This window comes from Callorhinus ursinus, unplaced genomic scaffold (assembly GCF_003265705.2).
Source record: "Callorhinus ursinus isolate GAN/ISIS: 27379988/994484 unplaced genomic scaffold, GSC_fseal_2.0 scaffold35, whole genome shotgun sequence".
Taxonomy (NCBI): domain Eukaryota; kingdom Metazoa; phylum Chordata; class Mammalia; order Carnivora; family Otariidae; genus Callorhinus; species Callorhinus ursinus.
This window is the reverse complement of record NW_027397097.1, coordinates 7,406,157-7,430,075: the sequence shown is the minus strand read 5'-3', so window position 1 is coordinate 7,430,075 and position 23,919 is coordinate 7,406,157. Positions and strand designations below refer to the sequence as shown.

Here is a 23,919-nt window from a genome sequence, read left to right as displayed (position 1 = left end):
TTCCTACCAGCAGTGCACAAGGGTTCCCTTTTCTCTGCATCCTTGCTAGCACTTACCGCTTATCTTTTTGATAATAACCAGTTAACAGGTGTGAGGTGATCTCTCATTGTGGTTTTGGTTTGATTTACATTTCCCTGATGGTTAATGATGTTGTACACCTTTTCAGGTAACTTGTCCATATGAAGATCTTCCCTGGAAAAATGTCTATTCAGATCCTGTGACCATTTTTTAATTGGGTTATTTGTTCTTTTTGTTTTTGCTATTGAGTTGTAGGAATTCCTTATGTATTTTGGATATTAACCCCTTATCAGATATGTGGTTTGAAAAAACGTATTTTCTTCCATTTCTTTGGTTGCCTTTTCATCTTGTTGTTACTTTTGTTGTGCAGAAGCTTTTTAGTTTAATGTAGTTCCAATTTTTTGTTTTTGTTTTTCTTATTTGTGCTTTTGGTGTCATATCCAAAAAAGTCATTGTCAAGACCAGTGTCAAGGAATATATTTTCTCTGTTTTCTTTTAGGAGTTTTATGGTTTCAGGCAGGTCTCACATTTAAATCTTTAATCCAGTTTGAGTTAGTTTTTGTGAATGGTATAAGATAGGGCTCCAGTTTCCTTTTTTTTTTTTCCCCCAGTTTTTCTAGCACCATTTTTTGGAAACACTATGTACTATCTTTTTCCCACTGGGTATGCTTAGTTCCCTTGTCAAATATTAGTTGACCATACAGGTGAGGCTCTCTGTTGTGTTCCATCAATCTGTGTATCTGTTTTTATGTCATACCATACTGTTTTGATTACTACAGCTTTGTAATATAGTTTGAAATCAGGAAGTATGATGCCTCCAACTTTGTTCTTTCTCAGGATTGCTTTGGCTACTTGGAATCTTTTGTGGTTCCATATGAATTTTAGGATTGTTTTTTCTATTACTGTAAAAAGATGCCATTGGAATCTTGATTGGAATTTCCCTGAATCTGTAAATGGCTTTGGGTAGTGTGGACGTTTTAACAATGTTAATTCTTCCAATCCATAAACATGAGATATCTTTCTGTTTATCTGTATCAAAGTTCTTATATTTTGAGCGGGCCGCATTCTCACTTGGCACTGGGCTCTCCAAATTATGCCACCCGTGGGCCTGAGCTAGATGTCCTAGCCTAGGAATTCTGTGACTTTCGTCTTCCTTGCAGAAGGATCATGAGTCCCCATTTTACCCTGAAAAATCTTTGGTATAATCTTTGTTTCCTATATGGAATTTCCTGTTTTCCCCAAATCTTTGTCATTTAGAGGTGTCATGGATTTTTTTTTGTTTTTCCCTTTATTTTGTTCCTGATGAAGGAATAAAAAGCTCATTGCATGCGAAAAAGAAACAAACGAGGAGGAGAATAAAAAAGCAATCAAAAGAACAAGGGGAGGTAAACCATAGACTGCTTCTCCCACCCCAGGCTCAAAGCTTTCATAAACGTGAGAGAGAGGTCCAAAGAATACTTCAGCTTTTTAGAAAATAGGTATGATTGGGAGATGGGGAGGAAGTAATCAGAAAGCAAATTGCTTTCGTTTTTAATTCCACTATAGTTAGCGTACAGTGTCATATTAGTTTCAGGTGTACAATATAGTGATCCAACAATTGTATACATTACTCAGTGCTCATCATGATAAGCGTACTCTTAATCCGCATCACGTGTTTCACCCGTTCCCCACTCACCTCCCCTCTGGTGAGCATCAGTTTGTTCTCTATAGTTAAGAGTCTGTTTCTTAACTTGTCTCTCTCTCTTTTTTTTCCTTTGCTCATTTGTTTACTAAATTCCACATGTAAGTGAAAGCGTATGGTATTTGTCTTTCTCTGACTTGTTTCGCTTAGCATTATGCCCTCTAGATCTATCCATGTTGTTACAAATGGCAAGATTTCATTCCATTATAATATATATGAATATATTTATATTTATTTTTATATATGGAATTGTATGTTCCATATATATAATGGAGTCTTCATACACACACCACATCTTCTTTATCCATTCATCTATTGAGGGACACATTGGGCTGCTTCCATAATTTGGCTATTGTAAATGATGCTGCTATAAACATAGGACTGTATATATCCCTTTGTATTAGTGTTTTTGTATTTTGGCGGTAAATACCCAGTAGTGCGATTGCTGGATCCTAGAGTAATTCTATTTTTGACTTTTTGAGGAAACTCCAAACCGTTTTCCCCAGTGGCTGCACCAGTTTGCATTCGCACCAACAGTGCACGAGGGTTCCTTTTTCTCGACATCCTCACCAACACCTGTTGTTTCTTGTGTTTTTCATTTTAGCCATTCCGAGAGGTGTGAAGTGATATCTCATTGTGGTTTTGATTTGCATTTCCCTGATGAGTAGTGATGTTGAGCATCTTTTCATGTGTCTGTTGCCATCTGGATGTCTTCTTTGGAGAAATACATGTTCATGTCTCCTGCCCCTTCGTTAACCCATATTATTTGTTTTTGGGTGTTGAGTTGTATCAGTTGCTTATGTATTTTGGATACTAACCCTTTATCAGATATATGCCATTTGCAAATATCTCCTCCTTTATCAGATATGCCTTTTGCAAGTATCTTCTCCCACTCAGTAGGTTGCCTTTAGTTTAGGTTTTTTTTTATTGCATCCTTTGCTGTGCAGAAGCATTTTATTTTGATGATGTCCCAGTAGTTTATTTTTGCTTTTGTTTCCCTTGCCTTAGGAGACCAATCTAGAAAAAGTTGCGATAGCCAGTGTCAGAGGAATTAGTGCCTGTGTTCTGTTCTAGGATTTTTATGGTTTTAGGTCTCACATTTAGGTCTTTAATTCATTTTGAGGTTATTTTTGTGTATGGTGTGAGAAAGTGGTCCAGTTTCACTCTTTTTGCATGTAACTGTCCAGTTTTCCCAGTACCATTTGTTGAAGAAATTGTAGTTTTCCCATTGCATATTCTTTCTTCCTTTGTCAAAGATTAATTGACCATAGAATTGTGGGTTTATTTCTGGGTTTTTCTATTCTCTTCCATTGATTTATATGAGTAAATTGCTTTTACCAAGAGAAATATCCTTGAGATGTGACAAAAATTACTCTTGGTGCAAATATATTTTTTAATCACATATTTTAAAAGTAATTAATGTCTGAATCCTTACTTTTACCATAGAGGATTTAAGTACAGTTCAAATACAAATGTGTGGAACCACATTATCTGGGCTTGCTTTCTTTGGTAGGAAGATTCATTCACCCATGCATACATTGTTTATTCAATTACTCATCCAGCAAACGTTTATGTTATAACCACGGAGGTTACAGAGATGACCAGTAAGGTTCCAGTGCTCACATATCATAGCCTAGTGGAAATGACAGACCACTAACCAGGCAGCCACAGGGGAGTGCTGGAATAGAGGCATCACCATGGCTGGAGACCCCAGCCCACACGCCACCAGCTCACTGAGAGAGGGGAGCTTGTCAGGGGGTGACAAATAATCAAGTCCGTATTTTTTCACCAGCTTTGTCAATTAAAAAATATATTCCCTTAAACCTTTGACTTCTTTTTTTAAGGGGATTATTTTATTAGATGCCAGATGGTTTCATTACCAGGGCAAGGATGTTAGTTGTCTGTGACAGAAAGTTAGGATTCTTTGTGAGATCTTTCTGAGGAAGACAGTAGGCTTTTCTTCCCTCTCATAGGAGAATCTGGTGTGTTAAAAGATTCAGCCACATAATGGGTTATATTTTAATTTAGAGACTTTCTTAAAAATGGGTTATATCTATAAAACCCTCAGATAAGGAATTAAAATTTAAAATTAAATTAAAATTTAATCACCCAAATCAGTGGGGTTTTTTTAGCTGAGAGTCAGGTGCAGGGGCAAAGCAGGAAGGAAATTAACATTTGACTACCTACTTTCACTTATTTCATTTCATCACTTTTATCAACTATGCTCCCATTTTTTTCAAGTAAGGAGACTGAGTACTTCTTCCCTGCCTAGCACTTCACAATTACAGCTCCTCTCTGTCCTCACGCCTGCTTCAGCCGGGTTCACATGGGCTCCCCACTGTCTTCTGTCCCTGAGGCTTCCTGAATACAACACTGCTCTCATTGTGCTGCAGCTTACTGAGAACCCAGTCTCTGGGGTGTCTGTGTCAGCAGCCACCTTATGTGGAAAGCACCCTGTACTGACACCTAACCCTCAGTGGCCACAAAAGAAAACAGTAGGAGCTATATATTCAGCATCTACTCTGCGTGAAGTAGGAGCGCTGCATAAATTTTCACTAGAAATCTGTAGGAATCCTCTGCGGTAGGAGCAGTTTGGGCCCAAAATACATAGCTCGAAAATGACAGAGCCAGGAGCCTAGTCTAATCCAGGTCAGACTTTGTATTATAATACGTGCTTTATCTCTGACCTCCTGAAATACAAACATCTGCCAGGCCCAAGCCCAGGCATTTTTGCTCCCTTGGACACTACGTGTTGGATGGAAGTGCTCTCTGACCCCTTCCACAGGGAGCTGACTCAGGTTTCCCTCCCCACCAACCCATATTTGTTCACATCTTTTGGCTGGAATATGCCAAGAATTTAGTAACTTCTAGGGCTCTAAACCAGTCATCATACTCTACTGGTGAATCTGTAGGCTGGAGGTAAGGATACCTGAATTTGAATCACAATTCTGGGGTTATATGAACAGGTCATGTCCTTAAAGTTCCAGTTTCCGGGGTGTCTGGGTGGCTTAGTCGTAAGCATCTGCCTTCAGCTCAGGTTGTGGTCCCAGGGTCCTGGGATCGAGCCCTACATCGGGCTCCCTGCTCAGCAGGAAGCCTGCTTCTCCCTCTCCCACTCCCCCTGCTTGTGTTCCCTCTCTCGCTGTGTCTCTCTCTGTCAAATAAATAAAATCTTCAAAAAAAAGATAAATAAAGTCCCAGTTTCCTTTCGTTGGATAGAGATAAAATTATCTTCTCGCCCAATGACTTTGCTTCTCTATGGATTCAGCAAGACAGATCTCAGACCCCTGACAGCCCCTCAAGTTTCATATTCCCCAGAGGAGTATTCGCATTGTCTTCTGTGTAGAGCTGTCCCCTGGAGCTGTGCAATGCAGTATCCCAGCTCGCTGCTTGGTCCTGAAGAAATTTCTTCCTGGGGAAGCCTCCTTCAAGCACATACACCCTCTTTCTTTCTTTATGTAAGAGTTGTGATGGGACCCATTAAAAAAAAAAAAACAACCTTCTGTTTTTCACTTTCATCTGGAAGAGGTTCTATGGCAGATGGAGTCTTTTCTTTTAAAGCCGCCTTGCCACCCCCAGCTTCTATATACTGCCACCCTCCAATTCCTCGCATATTCTAGCCAGAAATGTCTGGGATCAAGAACAGACCAGGAGTGAAACTGAGTCTGAATATTGGCATAACGGTGGAGGAAACAACCTCTTGACAGAGAACTCTTTCCAAAAGAAAACCAGGGATGATGCTCAGGAAGGAAAAGCAATTCCAAGAATATCAAGAATATTTAGTGTGTGTTTGTGTGGGAGGGGGAGGGGCAGTGTGCATGCAAGCACACAAGCAAAAATCAGAACCCCATCTTCCTCTGGGAATCAAAATAGCCTTCAGTCCCTCGAGTAAGGGAGCAGAAAGCTTCTCTGAGCTGTGTTTATGAGCAGGCGGGTCCAAGTCCTCACATTTGTGGCCCAGTGGTAGGCAGCTGTCCCTGACCAGATGCACCACACACAAAAAGAACCAGCTCTCAGCACAGAGCTTTGATGAATTATTCATGGACTCAGGAGTCATCCACTGTTAGGAAGCCCTCACCCCTTTGAATCCTCTGAGCTGAGGACTCCTCCTTCCCTTTGTGCCTTCCCTCCTTTATGTACTCAGCAACTAAGCTGTTCTCACATGGACTCTGAAGGGCACACTAGCTGCGCTTGAGTCCCAGCCCTGCAATTTAGTTGCTCTATGGCACTGAATAAGTAACTTTATCTCTTTGAGGTTTGATCATCTATAAAGTGGAGATGACGCTCCCTATCAGTTGTTGGGAGGAAGGTAAGAAAACACTGTTTTCCCTGTAGTGGTTGTGGTAGTGATGGTTTTTTTCTATCTCTAGGTCAAGAAGAACAGGGTATGATTTAAGTGTCTGGTGTTATTAGAGGAACCTACAGATGACAAAACACTTAATGCAGTCTTCTTTGAGTGTAAAGAAACAAACAAAATAAGGTAGACAGGGCTGCAACATTATCCCTCTTGCTCGGGTGAAGATGCTAAGGGTTGAACAGTGCAGAAAGCAGTGTTGCTGGGGCTCCAGTCCAAGGCTTTAACTCCATCCGTGGGCTGTGTGCTTTAACTCCTCATTGGTCCTAGCCCTGCTTCACAGAGCTGTTCACCACAGTGGCTTGTAGGTCACGAAATAGCCAGCTGGAGGGAAAAGCAGGAAGTTTCTAAGTCACCAAGAACGGACCATTTAGAGAGTAAAGTGCTGTCTATACATTAATATTAACCTTTGAGAGCTAAATTAGCAAGGTAGCATGATCCATCTTATTTTTTTAATTTTATTTTAATTCGGTATAGTTAACATACAGTGTTATATTAGTTTCAGGTGTAGAATATAGTGATTCAACACTTCCATGCAACACCCAGTGCTCATCGCAGCTCATTGCCCTCCTTAATCCCCATCACCTGTTTCACCCATCCCCCACCCATCTCCCCTCTGGTAACCATCAGTTTGTTCTCTATGGTTAGGAGTCTGTTTTTTGGTTTCTCTCTCACGCTTTTCTTTTTTCCTTTGTTCATTTGTTGTGTTTCTTAAATTCCACCTATAAGTGAAATCATACGGTATTTGTCTTTCTCTGACTTATTCTACTTAGCATTATACTCTCTAGCTCCATCCATGTCATTGAAAATGGCAAGATTTCATTCTTTTTTAATGGCTGAATAATATTTAATTGTATACACTCACACACATCCACACACACACACACCCCCCATGTCGTCTTTACAATGGACACCTGGGTTGCTTCCATAATTTGGCTCTTGTAAATAATGCTGCTATAAACATGGGGATGAGTGTATCTCCTTGAATTAGTGTTTTTGTATTTTGGGGGTAAATACCCAGTAGTGCAATTACTGGATCGTAGGGTGGTTCTGTTTTTAACTTACTGAGGAGCCTCCATACTGTTTTCCACAGTGGCCGCACCAGTTTGCAATCCCACCCACAATGTAAGAGGGTTCCTTTTTCTCCACATCCTTGCCAACACTTGTCGTTTAGCATGATCCAATCTTAGAGTAGCCAACAAACTACTGCGTATTAGAGCTCAAGGAGTATAGTTAGTAATTCTTGAAGATCTTGAAGTGAGGCCAGAGCCTCCTCCGTACCCTGGGTATTATTTTAGCATCTTCCCTCTCCTGAGCTCCTTGGCAGGAGTCCCACAGTAGTCGCATGTCTAGCTCTGTATAATGAGGACTTCCCAGAGTTCTAAACCAACTGTTCTTTATCTCTTCCTCACCTTCTCTCTACCACAGTTTTGGGTGAGGCTGCCCCACCTTTTTAAGTATTTTGTAAATACTGAAACTTCTCATAATCTGTGAGTTTCCCCAGTAACCCAACAGCAGAACTGTTTTAAGTCCTGGGTCCCCTCTGGGATCAAATGACACCCAGGGGAATGCTTTTGGGAAATCTTCAATCCCTAGTGGTAGAATATTATTGGGGTTGGGAGGGTGGTGTCTTCAAACAGCTCTTTCCTCTCTAGAAAGGCTTGGTGCCTTACAGGTCAGGACCAGACCCCTTCTTCTGGAAATCTGACAGCAGGGAGGGCTGTGGTGGAGCCATGCGGTCCGCCCAGATGCCTTCTGGTGACCTTGGTCCTTTCCCCCAGACACAGTGAGTGGGAGAGCCAGGGGTGGAGGAGGGTGGGAAGGAAAGAGGCCTTTCTCAGAGACCTCACCCTTTCTCTCTTCTCATACTTGGGAGGACCATCTCCTCCCTTGTTTCCTCCCCCACCTTTTGCTCTCTTGTTTTTTTTTTTTTTTTGACTGAGCTCAGATCTCTCAGCTCCTCTGGGGAATCCTTATTGGAAGCTTAGAGCAAATGTGGGAGGTAAAATGCAACTTCTCCCCACGCTGACACAAGTCCCTGGAGGAGCAAAGAACAGAGTGTAGACTGACCCGGGCCCCAGCCCAGAGGCGGAGGCTGCTGTCTGAATCACCCACCCTTTTTTTCCACTGAGACAATGAGGAAAATAAACATCCAGACCAGTTTCCAGCCAGATCTGAAATCCTCATGCCTTTTTTTTTTTAAAGAAAAATGTTATTCTAAATAACCCAGAAATATCAGGCCTTCCTCCTCAATCTTTTGTTTGTTTGTTGTCTTTTGTCTACAGCTGGATCTGGTCACCCCAAGAGTAGGCTTTGAGTTGGGACTTGAACTCCAGAAAATCCTCCCACTGACACCCCTGCAGGCTCCAGCCTTGGCCTGCAGGGAAGCCCAAGCCCCCCTGGAGGAGAGGGTGGCAGGGAGAAACCTGACCCTCTCCTCCTCATTCTAAGCCTTGATCCTTCTTCCTGCTTTCCCTTTTATACCAGACACTCCCTCTCACCAACCCAGGCCGCCAGCATGGATTAGGTCTGTTGTTATGTGCCAAAACCCACAGACTGCTAGAAAGGAGAGTGTCTCATCCCAACTCTTCAACCCCAGAAGCCTTCGACAGCTCGCAAACATCTCTTGAGGTGTCCCCCCTTTTTTGTTCTTTGGGTGCTTCTGATTATCTCTGGAGAAGGAAGGTAATAAAGTAGTATTGAATGGGTCCCAGACCAGATTCCAGAGCCCAGTCTAACTAATTTTTTGCTAGAGGTAGAATTAGGACTTTGACTTTAGGGGTAAGGTCACCTTGGACCTTGGGAGATCCTGATTCTGATTAAACATCCACTTATGTACAGCTCTGGGTAGGATTCTGAGCTCAACAAAATCTGTAGGTACTGTCATCTCTCTCTGGGATCTGAATTGGGAATCAAAGTCCTGGTTTTAAATTTCACCTTTGTTACTGATTCAGTATGTTGATCTCAGTTTTTTCAACTAAAGTTTGAGGACCAAAATGGTCATTTTCAAGCTTTTTTCTTTGCATTAACTGTATCACACGTGGAACATAACATATGAGACAGGTGAGAGGAAGCCACCTTGAAGAGCGCCAGGGAGAGAGAGTCTGGTGCTGCCAGCCGGAGCGGGCCCAGAGGGCCTGCCCTCCCCTCTCCCGTGGTGGCCTGGGAAGGCTGAGCACAGGGTGAAAATAACTGGTGTGCTGCAGATATTTTAGAAGAGGGAGTGCAGATCACTGCTGAGCTATGGAAATCATTCTCCATTCACAACAAACATGAAAACCGTGAGGAAGATGTAGTCAGTTTCATAAAACTAAATGTAGTCAGATTTTAAAACTTCCCTTCATTCTGAGGTTCTCTTTGTATGGGTGTGCACTTCTGTTAAAGTATTCGTGTGTGTGTGTGTGTGTGTGTGTGTGTGAGAGAGAGAGAGAGAGAGAGAGAAATGACTGTCATGGTAAATAACTGTTTTTCCATATTTGACATAATTAAAAAGTGGTAACCCTATGTGTTGGTTTTTGAAAACACACAAACAAAGAGGCAGTGCTTTAACTTATCCACAAAAGGGAAAGTCTGGGAAACAGTGATCTAGAAGTGATGCTGGTGTCAGGACCACCTGATCCCCAGCCTCTGTGTCTGCATTCATGGACAGAGGCCTTTGAATTCTTCCTTCAAGTTCAGGCCCAGAGTGCACCCCAGCATAGAGTCCGAGCTCTGAGATTCTGTGTCCCTTTTGCTCCTTTCTCACCCTAATGTTGTGTGTAAGCTAGGGTTAACTCTGGGATTTTGCCTGCTATTCCAGCTCTTAAGTTACTTGCCTGTTAAACTGCCTGTAGTCTCTAATTCCACCTAGGACTGGACCCATCCTGCTTTTACTCAGCCCCTCACAGAGACCACAGTCTTACCCAAACCCTTAACTCAGTGGCTGGCGCCCCACCACCCAGTGGCAGACTGCTGGGTTACCAGTGGTCTGTCTACCTCAATTTCTTTCTTTCTTTCTTTCTTTTTTTTTTAAAGATTTTATTTATTTATTTGACAGAGAGAGATACAGCGAGAGAGGGAACACAAGCAGAGGGAGTGGGAGAGGGAGAAGCAGGCTTCCCGTGGAGCAGGGAGCCCGATGTGGGGCTTGACCCCAGGACCCTGGGATCATGACCTGAGCCGAAGGCAGACACTTAACGACTAAGCCACCCAGGCGCCCCTGTCTACCTGAATTTCTGAAGAAGATCTGCTTCTGCTTTCTCGGCACATGCTTCTTCCTTCTCACAGACTCTACTCCACATTTCTAGGTGATACCTAGTTTCTCTTTTTGTTCTCTCAGTCAGCCAGGTCCTGTTCTAGGGACGGGTGCCAGGGAGGAGCATGACACATGGAGCATGAGTTCTCCGTGACTTGTGAGCCTTGCCATGTTCTCTAGTTTATGTTCTTTCCTCCAAACTACCCTTGAGGCTCTTCCCAGTGACTGCCCACCTCCTCTGTGTCTAGTTCCTGGTCCCAGGCCCCCCAGTTTTCACCAAGACTCACCTGCTTTTAACTGAACCAAGCCTGGCTATGTGCCAAGATATGTTTAGCAGATAGAAAAAAATTTGAGGTTAACCTCAAGTATGGAAAAAAATTTTTTTTTTAATTTTTGAATTTAACTTCAGCATCACGCTCTCATCTGGCCACTGATAGAGACTGAAGTTTTAATCAACTTCAGATAAAATGAGTCAATACAGGATTTTCTCAGTTATTTCAGATTTCTCTCTCTTTCTCTGTCTCTCTCTTTTACATAAATAGAATTATGCATACCAGGTTTTTCCCTCAGCTTTGTCGAGGTATAATTGGCAAACTGTCTGTATTTACAGCATACATAGTGATGACTTGGTACTGGCATACACTGTGAAGTGATCGCCACAATCAGGTTGATTAACACAGCCATGACCTCAGAAGTCGGGTTTCTCTTGCTTTCTCCAGGGGCTGCTGTTCAAGTTCCCAGAAGCTTGAGGAGCTGGAAACAGTTCTTTGAGGCCAGAACACAAAGTTTGGGAATTGGGGGAAGGGGATGTGTGAGATGCTTGAGGGTGAGAAACTACTGTCATCTTTCTGATGCCACATTCTAGAGACACATGGTAGCTGCCCAGGGAACATTCAGATTTAGTTGCTGTGTTTGGTTATGACTTTGTAAATAGTTATACACAATTACGTTTGAAAAACTCCCAACTTATTTGTAAATATTGTTTTGAGAAATTCACTGTTGAGGAGGGAAAAAGGAAGCTTCAAAAACATTCTAACCTGGGCGCCTGGGTGGCTCAGTCGGTTGGGCGGCTGCCTTCGGCTCAGGTCGTGATCCTGGAGTCCTGGGATCGAGTCCCGCATCGGGCTCCCTGCTCAGCGGGGAGCCTGCTTCTCCCTCTGACCCTCTTCCCTCTCATGCTCTCTGTCTCTCATTCTCTCTCAAATAAATAAATAAAATCTTTAAAAAAAAACATTCTAACCTTATTCACAGGACATAGAGAATAAAATTCCCTTTATGGAAATAACGATATAAAGCACAACGGTAAACAAAAATAAAGAAAATTAAAAAAAAAAACAAGAAAAACCTCAAGATGAATGATGTACTTACTAGGCTGAAGAGACAGGGTGTACCAATGACCTAAACTTCATTTTACGTATCTATCATTTGTTTATTGTTTGCTTTTATTCCCCACCTCCTTACCCCTTTTGTAGATGAAGTCAGTGAACAAAATTCCTCATGGCTGGTGAATCATATTAGCCAAAACACTGAGCCAAGACAGAGAAGGGAATAGATAGCATAGAATGAGAAAATTCTAGAATATGAGGTCTTGAAATGCCCTGAGAGAAGGTATAATTCCAGACTCCTTAAATAACAGACTATCCAGAGGCCAGGGGAGGGGAGCTAATTTGCTCAAGATCATACAGCTAACTGACAAGGCTAGAATTGGCAACTGGGTTTCTTGGCTTTCCGCTTGTGTTCCAGATGATATTGATGATACCATCTTGAATTTACATGAGGCCGTATGATTTATAAAGTGCTTTTATATATACACTGGTTTAGAAGGCCAGTTTAGTTCAAAGAACATAGGTCTTGGCGTCGTATAAATACACAAACCCACAACATTGATGCATTCAATCTTAACACAGGTGAGTTAATTTACTTTTCTGAGCCTCAGTTTCTGCATCAGTAAAATAGAAATGAGACATTCTTCACAAGATCATTATGAAGATTAGATAGGAGCCCACTTCAGTTACATAGCATAGTACACGTTGAATATCACTTAAATGTATGGCCCATAAATTATCACTGCCTTCCCAGTGATCTTCACAGCATCCCTCTGAGTAGGTGCTTCTGTCCCCCATACCGAAACATCCCAAGTAACCCTATCTCTATTTCACCCAAATTCAAGAACATTTTTTTACTGTGTGATTATAAGTTTATGAAATAAACCTTGCTGACTTCCTGGTTTGAGATACATTACACTTAATTTATTGAGGTGCTCAAAAACAAAGGTGGTCTCTTTAAGTGTACTACTACTATTAATTATAAACGCTAATATTTACGTAGAGCTTACTGTGTACAAGGCAGCATTCTAAGCATTTCACAGATCTTCATTCCTATGATCCTACAAAGTAGGTCCCTGTTATTCTTCTCATTTTACAGAGGAGGAAACCAGGGCACAGAGAGGTTCCGTAACTTACTAGTAAGTATAGGAGCTGAGATTCAGACCAGACATTCTGGTCCCAGCATCCTGAAATTCTAGATGGAGTTCTTGCCTCAGGTCATCACGGTCCCTGTACCAAGTCTTAGGACGTGCCCAAAGACCCGGGAAAGACCCGCCACTGCCTTTGCTCTCTCGCAATGACTGTCTCTGGTTCTGCCAGTTGTAGGTGCTCTCCTTACACTCCTTTAAGAAGGCATCACACAGAGTTCTTGCTTCTTTTAATTTAAACATAAGCCAGATTTTCTTCACTGACCTAAACCATCACTTCAGTCTTCTCTGAATCTGGGACAGATGTTCTTACGCCCACTAGAGTCCACATAATTATAAACAGAGCTGAGAGGCCAGCTGTGGGCTTGGCCATTAGTGAATACATTTTCCCCTAAAATTCATCAGAGCATTGGCCCCCTGGACAGAGGCACCAAGGACATATTTCTCAGATGATTGGTGATCTGAGTGTAAAAGGCTTTGGACGGAGGGAACAGAGACCTGGGTTCTAATTCTGGGTCTGTGGTTTTGCTTGCAGTTTGAACCTGGGCCAATCATTTATTCCTCAAGCACTGTTTTAGACCCTGAGTGTGTGAGCTCAGGTTCTCTGAGAAGCAGCTGCAGGATGAGTTAAGACCTGCAAGAGATTTATTGGATGAGACACCTGTGAGGGATCATGGGAAGGAGCCAGAGAAGGGGGCAAAGCCTGCAGTGGGGTGCAGGGCTGACACCTGTGACAGAGAGAAGGCAGGAAGCAGGATCAGACTGCAGTGCAGTTCTAGGACAGTTTCCGCCAGATCAGTGAAGGTTCTCGAGCCAAGGTCTCCTATGAAAGGAGTCCCGTGTCTCATAGGAACAGGCCTGTATTAGTACTCCTGCCATTCCTTTGGCACTGGATGAGAACAGCCCTGGGGAGTGGAAGGATGCAGAAGGCCAGCAGCTGGGGCTGTCAGTCAGTTATGCTGCCCACATCAGGAGACTGAGAGGCAGATTTTTATGGTTAACCCACTGAACCAACAGTGGTGAACAGAACATGTGAGGTTCAAACTCGTCAAGGAGCTGACAGCTTCCCAAGTGGGAAGAGACAGATGAAAAACAAAATGTTTAAGTGGTAGCAGTAAGCACTTTGATGAAGAGAAGACAAAGTAACCTGATAAGGAGTGACTAGAAACTCAGGTCAGGTGATCAAGAAAGGCCTCTCTGGGCCTTGGTCTCTTTATTAGTCATATTAAAATAGTTTTTTTTTCATTCAACTGGATATTTGTGTAGCACTTGTTATTTATAAGTATATGCTCCTCCTTTACCCTCACATCAAGCTGCATAATAGGATGGCCCTTCAACTTGATGTGAAAAAGACTTGAGTTTGAGTCGTGGTTTGGCCATTTCCTAAGAGCTCTGTAACACTGAGTAAGTCATTTTATTTCTCTGAGTCTTAGTTTCTTCTTATGTGAAATGAATCTGGAAAGATCACTGCCCTGCCAACTTTTCAGGGCCATTATAAATGTCAAAGTTGTTGAGAACAGTCTACAATTGGAAAATAAAATAAAAATTTCTTTTACAAAAAATAAAACACTTAGGAATCAATTTAACAACAACAAAAAATACAAGATCTCTATACAAACACCTGCAGAACATTGCCAGGAGAAATTCAAGAACACCCAACAAAGGGAGACAGATACCATGTTGTGAAGTAGAACATTCAATATTGTTACTATGTTATTTCTCCCCAAATTGATCTATAGATTCAATCCAATCTCTGTCATAATCCCAGCATGGTTTTTTTTGTATTAATTATACCAAAGCAAATGAGAAGGTACTATATACACATATGAAAACATTACTGTTTTTTTTTAAAGATTTTATTTATTTATTTGACAGAGACAGCAAGAGAGGGAACACAAGCAGGGGGAGTGGGAGAGGGAGAAGCAGGCTTCCTGCTGAGCAGGGAGCCCGATGTGGGGCTCGATCCCAGCACCCTGGGATCATGACCTGAGCCAAAGGCAGACGCTTAACCAACTGAACCACCCAAGCACCCCAAAACATTACTGTTTTATCAAAGAATATGTCAATAATAATTCTGACCCTTTCCAGTCATAATGTTGGACTTTTTTGAGAACTTCAGGGAATGGTGTTAGATTATTAGATGGAAGCTCTTTTCACTTTCCTTACAAGTAGAAAAGTCCACTCAAGCTTATAATGTTTATTGTTCTTCCAATTTGATGTATTACTAGAAAAAACACTGAACTGAAAAACAAGAGACTGACATTCTTGCTCAGGCCTACCAATCAGTCACTGGTAAGAAAATCACTTGGTCTCTCTGGACCTTAGATTTCTTATCAGTAAAATAAAATATTGAACTAAATGATCCCTTGGTCATTTCCAGAACTGTGCATCTGTGATATGGAAGAAGAATAAATCATTAAGGATCAGCAAGAACAATCTGGTGATTTCTTTCCAAGCCTGGTTCAATACAAGTTTATCATATTACTCTCTTGAACCATTTAATTCTATAAGCTAGGCAGCAATTAGCATGTTGTTTGTGACCAAGACATACTAAAATGAAAAAGAATATGATTTCTTATAATAATACTAATGCAATCTCCAAACTGGCTTTTCTTATGATTTCTCCTCTTGATTTTTTCTTTTTCTTTTTTTTGGGGGGGGTGGGTAGAGGGGTGCAGAGGGGAAGGGAGAGAGAGAATTTTTTTTAAGATTTATTTATTTATTTTAGAGAGAGAGAGAGCATGCATGAGCAGGGAGATGGGTGAAGGGAGAGGGAGAGAATCCCAAGCAGATTCTCCACTAAGCGTGGAGCCCAACACAGGGCTTGATCCCATGACCCATAAGATCATAACCTGAGCCACAGTCACAAGTTGGACGCTTAATCAACTGAGCCACGCAGGCGCTCCAGGAGAGAGAATCTTAAGCAGACTCCATGCCCAGTGTGGAGCCCTACTCGGGGCTCAATCTCACAACCCTGAGATTATGACCTGAGCTGAAATCAAGAGTCAGATGCTCAACCGACTGAGCCACCCAGGTGCCCCTCCTCTTGATTTTTTCAAAGCACAAGTTTGGGACTCATTGGTTTTGGTTTCAGCCTCTATCTCCTTAATCATGAACTTAAATTAGATGGTAATATTTTGAAAGAGGACGTGATTACACAAACCAGAATGAGAACTTCTAGTCCAGGGATTGGCAAACTTCCTCTATAAAAGGCCAGATAGTAAATATTTTAGGTTTCACCACCCTTCGGTTCTCTCACAAGCGCTCAACTTCACTCTTGTGGCATATAAGCAACCATGAACAGTATATAAATGAATAGGCATAGCTGTGTCCCAGTAAAACTTTATTTATGAAGACAGCCAGTGGACCCAGTTTGACTTATAGTCCACAGTTTGCCACCCCCTGTTCTAGTGTAATAATATACCTCAGCGGGCCTTCCAAGACACATGTGCCTGTGGTCTCAGATGTTGGCCCTTCTAGAGGTGATAAAAAGAAAGCACTTCTTTTTGGATGCCAGCAGAGAAAGCCTAGAGTTGCTGAGATATCAGGATACGAGGCTGGAAGAGGAGTAGGAAAGCTACACATGTGAAGCCAGGAGTTCGTTGTGACGCCAGGACTTGAGACAGCAGCTAAGGAAGAACTGCTGGTTACAAATTGGTCTGGCCAGGCTGTTTGCCTCTGGGGTCACCACACAAAGGCCAGCTGAGGCCATTTGTACTCTCTGGCACCAGTCCTGGCTCCGATCAAGCCCTGAAGGTCTGTGAACACAAAGCTGATGCTCTTCTCCCACATCGGGTCGCCGCCCACGATGGAGTGCGGGGGGAGCGCTTCCCTCTGTGGGGCACTGATGTGCAGGGACTGTGGCGTCCCTCTACTCCCTAGGACAAGCCCTACAGGCTGCTGTTTCACATCATGTACAAGTTAGGACTCAGATCCACATACTGTACTTAGGTTCCATAGCTAGTGAGCTGGGATTCAGATTTCAAAATCCACATTCATTCTCTCTACCCCACTACCTCGCCTGAAGCCAGAGTTGGGCTTCATGTAATGCTCAGATCTCATAATTCCCTCAGCAAGCTGGGGCTCTGAGAGTTCCAGCCTTCCCACCCAGAGTAGAACAGTTTCAGGTATTGTTCTGGTGATTTTTGCGACTGCTGATGATTCTTTTTTTTTTTTTAAGATTTTGTTCTTAAGCAATCTCTACACCCAATGTGGGGCTGGAACTCACAAGCCCAAGATCAGAAGTCGCAGGCTCTTCTGACTGAGTCAGCCAGGCATCACACTGATGATTCTTGATGAACTCCTTCCATTATAGTGTCTGACAGTCATGTTCACACCGTTTGCCAGTTGTCCCTTAAGTGAAAGTCATTGTAAAAAAAAAAAAAAAGGGCAGGGTAAATTCACCTCTTATAAAGCTGGTTAGCTTAAAAATATAGTGATACATTGTTGCTGTTTTTGTGGGACGGTCACAAGAGTCAAATACATCATTGCTGTGTGAGCTTATGGTACCCCCTAGATGGATTGATTCCTATGGGACTACTGTTAGGTTCCCAAAGTTCCTCAGGGGAAGGGAGAAGTGCTGCCCTGAAGAGAAATACGGTTTTTCTAACTGAAGTATAAACCAGTAGAGCAAGGACGAGACCCATTCTTTCTGCTGGGCCTGCAGCTCCTAGCAGAATGCCTACAGTCTGTGCTCATGACCCTAAGTAAATGACAAGAATGCTTCATTCCAAATATGAATTAACTCCTTGAGGGGGACCACCCGGCCAACCCAGCCCCACTCAAGGGAGCAGGAGTGAGTCCTGTGACAACTAAGGTATACCATAGGTGCAGCAGGTAAGGGGAGAACAAAACTTGGAACCTGATCTTTCTAAAACCAACAGGACAAGGCCTGGCTAAATATAGGCTAGCTATCCTAAAACAGACACACACAAGGCAGAAAACCTCACAAAGTGATAACAGTTCCTCCCAGCCTTCAAAAACAGTTTACATTTGGATCCTGGAGCTATCCGTTCATTCTTCTGACCCAAGGAAGAATAACTGACCGCCATGGTATGTTTATCCAACACCTTATTCTCAATCAGACCTTTGGTAGGCACAGAGCATTGCGCTTAAACACTGTCAGAGAAACAGAGATGGCCCAGATCCTGGCTTCTACAAGCTCACCGTCCCCTTCCATGTGGTAGACCCGTGAACTCCCATAGAGAATAAGCTGCAGAACGAGGTACTGTGAAAGGGGTTTAGAGGAAGGCGTGATTCATTCTCACTGGAGGCCTTATGGAAAGCCTGGCATTTGCTCTAATAACGTGAGGGGCCCCGGAGCAGAGGAGGTTATGTAAGGGTCTGTGACCAGAGACTGTGACATGCCTTTCAGCTACAGTGACTCTCCTTCCCCTGCGCCCTTCACAAAATCGATCTCTCTACTGAGAGATCCTCTGGGTCAAGGTCAGGATGTTCTGACTTGGCTCTCAGAGCCCTGGGGTGAGGGGGGGGGTGTTCTTTCTCAGATCCTGCCCCAGAAGGGGGATGCATGGGCAGCCTAGTCCCTGAAAAGTCTTCCAGGGTCTCATGTTACTGCCTGTCTCTGCCTCCCCTTTTTTCTTCCTCTGCTTTATAGTTTCTATAAACACTAGGAGATGTATTTTTGAGCTTGGGGAATTATTTATACCAGTCTTTAGTAGTTTGATCCAGCAAATGTTTACTTACCATGCAAATGTAACGTAATAAACTCATAACAAAATAACAGCCCTGGCAGCCAGTGTCCTGGTGATTAGATCCTCTGACTGGATTGCCCCTCACCTCTCCCACAGTAGGAGATCTGAATTCTTATTCCAGGATTGAGGTCTGACCTGCTATGTGGCCTTGGACAAGTAGCCTCACCTTTCTGGGCCTCAGTTTCTCCAACCAGAAACGAGAAGCTTTGGGAGCCTGGGAAGGACAGTGGTGATAAACGAGCAGTTAGACTCTGGGGCCCCTTCCAGTTGCTGTATTATGTGAGTTATTGTGTCAGGTGAAGCTATTTTGTGCTTGGCTTTAAATTTGTGAATAATTCCTCTAATTGTGATGTGTGTCAGGCAGTTTTGAGGATTATTCATTTTTAAATGACTGCTTGTGACTGCGCGTTAAACTGACCTCAAGCCCTCGATCCAGTCTAGCCCTCAGCCCCTGTCAGCATGCGTTTGGTTTTCTTTTTTTTGTTTTTTAAAGGTAAGAACTTTTTTTTTAGAGAATTTTTTTTATTTTTATTTTTTTATTTATTTGAGAGATAGAGAGCATGAGAGGGAAGATGGCCAGAGGGAGAAGCAGACTCCCTGCTGAGCAGGGAGCCCGATGTGGGACTCGATCCCGGGACTCCAGGATCATGACCTGAGCCGAAGGCAGTCACTTAACCAACTGAGCCACCCACGCGCCCGCGTTTGGTTTTCGAGCTCTCCACCCTCTGGTCCTTGTTTCTCTGTCAGCTTTCTGCAGGGACCACTTACCCCATAGAATCCTATACCCTCTGTTTTCAAAAGTCTTTCATCGATCGTCTTCTCTCCTTTAGAACCCTTAGAATGTTACCTGCATTCCACTTCTGGGTTTCAGGCCAACAAGCATTTACTAAGTATTTAATAATTACTGTTTACCCATTTTCCATCTCATCAGATCCTCAAAAGAACCTTGTAAGGTGGGTGCTCTCTTCGGTGTTTGACAGCATGAAAAAAGTACAGAGAGAGTAAAAGTTTTGTGTGAGGCCCTGTAGTAGGATAGTGTCAGAACCCATGTTTCTGAACCTACGTCAGGGCTCTTTCCCTTACAGGTTGTGCCTTTTGGAGTTGGCTGTAGGCAGATGATATGAAAAGCCAGTGAGAACAAAGGTGGTTTTCAATTTGTAATTTTGATTATCCAAAAAAACGATTTTTGGAAGAATTTGTTTTTTCATTTGGCTTTTCAGGCTTGCTTTGCCCCTGATTTTTCAGTTGACTCCAACTCTTCTACCTCTGCCTTGGGATTAAGAACCAGAGATCGTTAAAAGCTAAACCAGTGGATCTTATCTAAATCCCTGTGTAAATATGACTCATTAGGTCTTATACCGAACAGCTCTCATGTTTCCCAAAGATGGCTTTGATGTGTATCCCCTATCTCATCCAAGTTCTTTCTTTTTTGAATAGAGAAAACGAGGCCCAGGAAGATGAAATGGCATTCCCAAGGTCACTCAGCCAGTTGACAGCAGAGCTTGGCCTAGACTCTCGTTCTGTTATTTGACTCTGCCCCTCATAAAGCTAATACCGTTCACCACATAGGGATCTTGTGGGAACTCTTTACATGGATGACAAGAATTGGCTTTGGAAGAAAGTTTGATCTATTTCACATAGGCTCTGCCACTTTCTAGCTGTGTGACACCAGAGCTCATTACTAACTTCTCTGAGCTTCAGTTTCTTCATCCAAAAAGAAGGGGAAAAAATGGAAATATCTGCCTCACAGAGTAGACTAGAGGCATGTAGTAGGTGCTTAATAAATGGCAGCTGTGATTATTATAGTCTCTATTGTCCTTTTTGTTCTCCTTTCACATGTAACATCATGCAGGGTATAGTTGGGACTAAAACAGAGACAACAGTTACCTTGCAAGCATTCACTGTTGCTTGGAAAGCAACTCCATACCTCTTGGCCAATTTCAAGGTCCCAGCAGTTTCATGTGTACTAAGGAGTAGAAGCAGTAAGAATGGCAGGCACTATGCTAAATGCTTGATATGTATGATCTCAAACCTTGCAGCAGCCCTGGAAAATTATTTTCCCTGTTGAACAGGTGAAGATCAAAGAGGTTTATGTAGCCTGTCTAAGGCCATAAAGCGAGGAGTTAGCAAAAGCAGGCTTTGAATCCAGCCTGGGCTCCAGCATGTGATTTGGTCTACCACTTCATGGGTTCTGACACCCACTGAGGCTTGGGTGGGGATTTGGGGGGGGGAGGATAAAGATAAAAAGGGCATTGAGATAAGGGAACCCGTCATTATTTGGCCAGTCATCTTTTCCAGAAACTCCCGCCAACCGCCCCTTTCCTGCTCCTGTTATCACTAGCCAGTTGATGGCTGGGCTGGGCTGGGCTGGGCTGGGCCCCTCTACTAAAATCCTTCAGAGCTTTCCTGTTCTAGAGTTTTGCAAGAAGGTGGGCGGAGTGTTTGTGTGCTGGGCAGCCTTCCCAGGGGTGATTGTGGAAAGGAAGGGGAGTGATTTTTAGGGCCCTAAAAAGAAGCCAGGGAGAAGAGGAAAAAATAAAACCCTGTTTAAAAGAAAACAAATTTGACTCAAGCATTTTCTGGCATTATCTTTAGTCTAGACTTGGAGATGGAAGCCCAGGCCAGAAGTCTGGAAATGTCCATTTTCTTCTTGCTGTATAACTGCCCTTCCTAATGACCCAAGACACATCATTACAACAGCCAGGTGGCCACATACCAAAAACAGCCCAGCCACACATAGCGTAATGTCCTTTTGCATTCTTTTCTTCCCTCAAGGGGTACCCAGGGCAATAAAAACAAATCCTATGCACGTTTTATGCGAGTATGCGCATTTGTTTTCACACCAATATCTCATTCACCTTTTACACTTTGGGTCCATGTAGACATGAGTTTTGGGGGGACACTGTTCAATCCATTATAGGCCCTAAGGAATAATTACCTATATTCAGGTAGAAATCTTTTAAAGTAGCAAACGGAAGTGAGATTTTGGCAAGGTTTAGCACCAAAACAGCTTTGAAAGAATTTTTCTGAAGCTGCAGATCATTATGGAGCTGACTGATTTCATAGACATGGCTTCATATTTATAGAATGGAATTCCAAGTGGGCCCAACTCATTGTAACCCCTACTTCATCTTATTAGCAGACCTTGAAAGCCCCTCTTATTTTGACCACAAGAAACAGGCATATTTGGTTTTGTGCTAGTGAAAATTCTTTTATTTATTCAGCAACTATATATTCAATACCCACAGTGAGCTGAGATTGTTTTAGGCACCAGGAATACAGAAATGCCTAGAACACATTTTGAGAACTTAAAACGTGCCGAATTGTCTCAACCCTTTATGCATTCCATCCTTGTGACCATCCTCTGTCAACTTGTAAATAAGGAAACCGAGGCTCAGAGAAGTGAAATGATTTCTCCAGCTCTGCAAGTAAAGAACCTGGGTCAGAGGGCCCCAGCTGTGAGAACAGGTCACTCCTCTTTTATACACAGACCCACAGCTCAAAGCATGAAGTGAAGGGGCCATGCAGGGTGTATGGGGTGACAGGTGGGATAAGTAGATTGTCATAGAATGGCCTTTCTTGTTGGACTTGGGAACCTGAACTTGATTCCAGAGGCAGTGAGGAATCAGCAGTATGGAGGGAGTATGACCTCATGCTATGTATTTCATTATTTTATTAATCAACATGTATTTATGGAGTTGGGTCACACACTGGGCTTGATGCCAGGGATGAAACTGTTAGAGAAAAGACAGTGAGTTTACAGCTGAATGTATGGAGTGATGAGAGAGAAAGGTTACTGTCTTCCTAAAAATCTATGTGAAACACAAGGAAGGACTGGTCAGAAACAAGGTTGAAGAAATAAACAAGAAAATGGTTTTAAAAAGAGAGAGCTTTGTAGGTCATCCTGAGGATAACAGGGATCCACTGAAGATTTTGAAGCTGGGCGATGACATAATGACATGGCGCAGTCGTCGAGAAGCAGAGTCCTAGATAATGCCTAGGTTTCTGGCTCAGAACCAGTTGGATGGTGGCACTGATGTACTTCACGGAGAGGGAGAACACAGGAGGAGGGTCGGGAGCTTGACCTGCCTGTGGGATATCTGAGTGGAGATGCCAAGCAGGCAGAGGGTTATAGGACAAGAGCCCAGGGCAGAGAACTGAGCTAAAGACTGAGTTTCGAGAGTGTCATCACCTGGCTGGAGAAGATTAGCCCAGGGGAGTCTCCTGAGTGAGTGAAGCTATAGGAGGGTCCGGGGTGGAACCTTGAAAAATGCCCCCACTGAAGGGATGGCAGAGGTGGAGGGATCCAGAAAGACCGCGGGGAAGGTAGAAATGCCCCCAGAGGCTTTCTCTTAGCACCTTCCCTGTGTCTTCTCAGGCAGTAGCTGTGTTCACCCCTGGCACCATGGCTACTTCATCCCTGAGCATAAACCTTCCCCCCTCTGCCATTAGAGAGTTCATCTTGCAAATATAATGGAGTAATGAAGCCATTGATTCTGTTAACAAACATCCAGTTCACTACCGGACCTGTAATGGGAATTCATTTTGGAGGTCAATACCCTGTCGATGGAACTGTTTTTCCCCCAAGGCCCGTGGCTTTCTCCATTGGACACGGGCGGAAGTTGTTCTGCCTAGCATCAGAGAAGCCTGGAGAGTAATTAATCTGATAGAGCACTAATGAGCTGATGATCCTGGGGCCATGAGAAGGGTACTAAAATAGGTCAGATAACGGGGAGTAGAAACAGAAAAGATTCGAATAGCCTAGGAAGCCACCACACCACCACTGAACCATCACACCCCACCAGCTGTCATATCGCCAGAAATCACATCTTTAAACCTTTATTTCTCTTGAAAAAGAAGTTTCACTGTGGAATTATTGTATGCCAAACGAACATTTTTGCTTGTTCCACAAACACAGACTACGAATTTTCTGTGCGCCTGGCCTTTATTGGGTAAATCCTGGACCGTAGGCGCAACAGCATCAGTCACTGTCTTAGAGACTCTTGGGCTAGGCGAGGAGGCAGAGGGACCGTGGATATAATGAAGCATGGGCCAAGTGCTATTGGCAGCCAGAAAAAGGACCGCGTCCAGGAAGGTTTCACAGGGAATATGATATCCGTGTAGGGTCTTAAAAGTCTGCGTGTGAGTGCCAGTAGGGTAGAAGTGAAATCCAGGCGGAAGGAAGAGCCGAAGCCCATAAGAAAGAGTCATAAAAGGGGCTGGTGTGCCTGGGGACTGATGAAGCTTCCGAACGCCTCGGGTCCAGGAGGAGAAAAGCAGGAAGTAGGTGAGACTGTCAAAGGCCTTGTGCGTTAGGCTCAGGAACTTGGACTAGGCTTGGAGAACGAGCCAAATGAGTGATGCCCTTGGCTTGGGGGGGGAGCACTCTCAGCTGTGATCTGTCTTTAATACCCTGCTTCTTTTCTAGCACAACAGAGGGGAGTT

The 23,919-nt window shown here is 43.3% G+C and overlaps 1 protein-coding gene across 1 annotated transcript in view; it reads left to right on the top strand.

Annotated features, from left to right (window-relative positions):
* The window catches only part of GAB2 (GRB2 associated binding protein 2), a 183,381-nt gene that overhangs the window by 132,820 nt on the left and 26,642 nt on the right, over positions 1-23,919 (top strand). The window lies entirely within an intron of this gene.